Source organism: Daucus carota, chromosome 1 (assembly GCF_001625215.2).
Source record: "Daucus carota subsp. sativus chromosome 1, DH1 v3.0, whole genome shotgun sequence".
Taxonomy (NCBI): Eukaryota; Viridiplantae; Streptophyta; class Magnoliopsida; order Apiales; family Apiaceae; genus Daucus; species Daucus carota.
In genome coordinates, this window is record NC_030381.2 from 22,947,397 (window position 1) to 22,951,531 (window position 4,135).

Sequence of the window (4,135 nt, forward strand, 5' to 3'; positions counted from 1 at the left end):
TGTCTGAGAATGGAGCCTTGTTAAAATCTAAATTGTTGGATATTCAACGCCATTTAGATTTAAATCCTTTTGATGATGAGTTGAAATCTCAAGAAGCTATAATTGCTCGAGAGTACATAGAATTTAAGCTAGAGGAAGAGAGGCTTTTAAAACAAAGAGCAAAAATCCACTGGCTCAAAGTTGGGGATCATAATTCTAAGTTCTTTCACAAAAGTCTTCAGGCCAGGAGGCTTGAAAATCGGTGCTAGAAATTTCAGATGATGATGATAATGTCTTTCAGGGAGAGGAGATGAATGCTCATTTTGTCGAATTTTATAAAAAGCTGTTGGGAACCAAAGATCAGTGTGACAAAATTTTTGGTTTGGAGCCGTATGCTAAGAGTTTGGATCCTGCTGCTGCGGCTGATATGGTCAGAGATGTTTCTAATGAAGAAATTAAATCGGTGATTTTTGATATGGGAGATGATTAAGCGTCCGGACCTGATGGTTACTCAGCTCTGTTCTTTAAGAAGGCCTGGCCGATTATTGGACATGATGTGTGTTCAGCTGTTCAAGAATTCTTTTGTACATGTAAGCTGCTTAAGAAATTCAATGCTACGTTAATAGCGTTAATTCCTAAAGTGGAGCATCCTACGACGGTGTGGCAGTTTCGGCCTATAGCTCTGTGTAATGTGCTTTATAAGTGCATCACCAAAATTATTGCCAACCGCATGAAATTTTGTTTGGGGGATTTGGTGGATGATGTTCAGAATGCTTTTATTCCAGGACGCCGTATCAGTGATAACATCTTGCTCACGCAAGAGATTATGAAAAATTATCATCGAAGTGTGGGAGCTCCTAGATGTGCGATGAAGGTAGATATTAAAAAGGCTTATGATAGTGTGTCTTGGGATTTTCTGATTGATGCTCTTAAGTTGCTTAATTTTCCGGAGAAATTGATTGGGTGGACTCGGGAATGTGTATCTTCTCCGGCATACTCTGTTATCTTGAATGGCCAGATGCACGGTTTTTTTAAAGGTGAGAAAGGCCTCCGTCAGGGTGACCCATTATCTCCGTATTTATTTACGTTGATAATGCAAGTTCTTCCTTTGATGATTAAAAGAAGAATAGATGAGGAAGGAAGTTTCCAGATTCCATCCTAAATGTGCAAAGCAGGGTATTTCTCATCTCTCTTTTGAAGATGATTTATTTCTGTTCAGTGCTGCGGATCCTTACTCAATTCAGATTTTGAAAGACTCTTTAGATGAGTTTGGGAGGTGCTCAGGTCTCTAGCCAAATAAAGAGAAGAGCAATATTTTCTTTGGCAATGTCTCTCCTGGAATTAAATCTTTGATTCAGAGTATTCTTGAGTTTAATGTGGGCTCCCTTCCTGTCCGCTATTTGGGAGTGCCGTTGATTTCTACTCGTCTCTGGGTTAAGGACTGTAAGCCGTTGATTCAAAAAGTGCGTGATAAAATTGAGTCATGGGAGAACAAGTGGCTGAATTATGCAGGGAGGGTTCAGCTTACTACTTCTGTGCTTCTGTCTCTTCAGGTCTATTGGAGTTCTATTTTCTTACTTCCAATCTCAGTGACAAAGCAAATAGAAAAATTGATTCGGAGTTTTATTTGGGCTGGTCGAGATGTTGCGAGAGGTAAAGCCAATGTGGCCTGCAAGGATGTTTGTTTGCCAAAGTAGGAAGGAGGTCTTGGTCTTAAGTCTCTGCGATGTTGGAATAAAGCGTTAATGGCGTATCACGTTTGGAACATTGTTTCGGATAAGTCCTCGTTATGGGTCAAATGGGTTCATGAGTATCGCATTAAAGGAAGAAGCTTCTGGGATATCAAAGCAGCCTGGGATTCTTCCTGGAGTTGGAAGAGTATTCTGGAGATCCGAAAGGATTTGAGACCTTTTATTCGAGTAAAAATTGGCAATGGTCTGAACACCAGTTTTTGGTTTGATTGTTGGGCTTTAAATCAGCCATTTTCTAATTTTTGTTCGCATAGAGATATAGCTGAGATGGGGTCGATTAAAACAGCTAGAGTGGCAGACTTTGTTAGGGATAAGAGTTGGGAGTGGCCTGCTGGTATTTTGCAAAAGATTCCCCATCTACAGGGGGTAAATCTCAGGCTGTCGGCTGAGCAAGACAGAGTGGTTTGGGTTTCGAGACTCGGGATACAGAAGGATTTTTCGGTTAGTCAAGTTTGGGATGATTTGCGGCCTATAGCTCCTGCTGTTGAGTGGTGTAATCTTATCTGGTATTCTAAAAGCATCCCCAAGCATTGTTTCACTTTATGGCTGGCTATCCGTAAAAGATTACTCACGCAGGATCGGTTAAAAAGCTGGCAAGTTCATGCTCCGGTGGTGTGCAGCTTCTGTGAGAGTGTCCCTGAATCCTGATTCGGTGCCTCATTTGCTATTTGAATGTGCTTTCTACTCTCATATTCTTCTTGAATTTCAGAGGCGTGGTTATCTGTTGTGTTTTCAGGGGAGTTGGGAGAGTTTTATTCACAATTCTGCTGTTAATTGGAGAGGTAAATCTCTTCATGAATTAATTAATAAATTGGTGTTAGCTGCTGTGGTGTTCCATATTTGGCAGGAGCGGAATCGTCGCTTGTTTCAGCAGAAATGAAAGCAGGTGCGGCAAGTTATTGCAGATATTATTGATGATGTTCAGCGAAAATTGCAGGGTATTCAGGTGGTTAATTCATCGAGAGTGAAAGAGGAGCTTTCGAGGTGGGAAATTTTTATTGAGCGACCTTCAATCCAAAGTTAGTGTGTATGGATTTCTGAGGTGTTTTTTCGATGGGGTAAATCGGTGGAGTTGTTTTTGCTTGATGCGAGGCTGTGTTTTGGTTCGTCTGGGTTGGTCAGGCGTCTGGTTTGTGTGTCTGAGGAGATATAGTGGTGATATTAGTTTGTATGCTCAGGTCTGGGATTTCTCTGTTTGCTTGGCAGTATGTTTTTTCGCTTTATGTGAGGTGGTTGTTTTTCTGGGCTTTTGGTTTCTCAATATAAGCTCTGGAATGTTTTAATCACCTATGGCATTTGTTCTTTTGCTTCTGCTATGTTAAGCGGCCGTTGGTTTAAGTTTCAAGAGGTCAACAAAGGTGGTGGGGTCCGTGTGTTTGGTTTTGTCTGGACAAAGTGCAGGAGGCTGGGGTGCTTGATTTATTTTTTAGTGGTGCTCCTAAATGGGTGGTCTGGTATTGTTTTTGTTGGTATTCCTATCCTGGCTTTTCTTTCTTTGAGTGGCTATTGCGGTAAAGCTTTAGTTTGTTCTGGGTGGTATATGATTTGCTTGATGTGAGGCCTGCTTGTTTGGCTGGAGGCTTGGTGGTGTCTTTTTTTATTCTGGATTTTTTATTCCACTTCATTAGGTGGAGGTCTTGTATTTTTATTTTATTTTAGTGCTAGTAGTAGTTGTGGTGGGGCCTCTTTGAGCTTGTTCTTAAAGGTCTTGTGTTTTGAGAGGAGTCCTCTCTCTTTGTATTTTTTCTCTCTTCTGATATAAAATTTTTACGAGGTGCCGCCCTCATTTACCCAAAAAAAAATCAGGGTGTTTTTCTTCTTTTTTACCAAAAAAATCCGAACTAAAGAATTTGTGTCTCACTTGATCATTAGTTACCGAGAGGTTCGAAATAGATCTTTTCTTGACAGAAAAAGAACGAGCGTTCATTTGATCTTGATCCTTGTGGATCGAAAGGGAGATTAGATCAGATCTGCGCGGCTCTCCTAATAATATCCATAAATGACTTGTTTTTGGTAAGAGATGAACATTTCCATATGTAAATTCAGGTGCATGATACATGTCGGTATTCCAATGAATTTCTCCCTCTGAATCAGAATAAATATGTTTTCGAACCTTCTCTTTAAAATTCAAAGTGGATGTTCCTGCGTGAATCTCAACAATCACTTGTTCTGATTCTACATATTGATCATTTTGAACTAAAAGAAAACTTTTGGGTGGAATTTCACATTATGTAGAATATCCTCACTTTCAATAGTTACATACAAATCTATAAAACACATAAAAGTAGGATGCCCATGACGTGTACGTGTCGGATGAACTAAATCCTCATTGAATTTTATGTTTCCATTAGAGGGGGCTCGTACATGTTCTGCAATACCCCCTGTAAATACTCCGCCGGCATGAA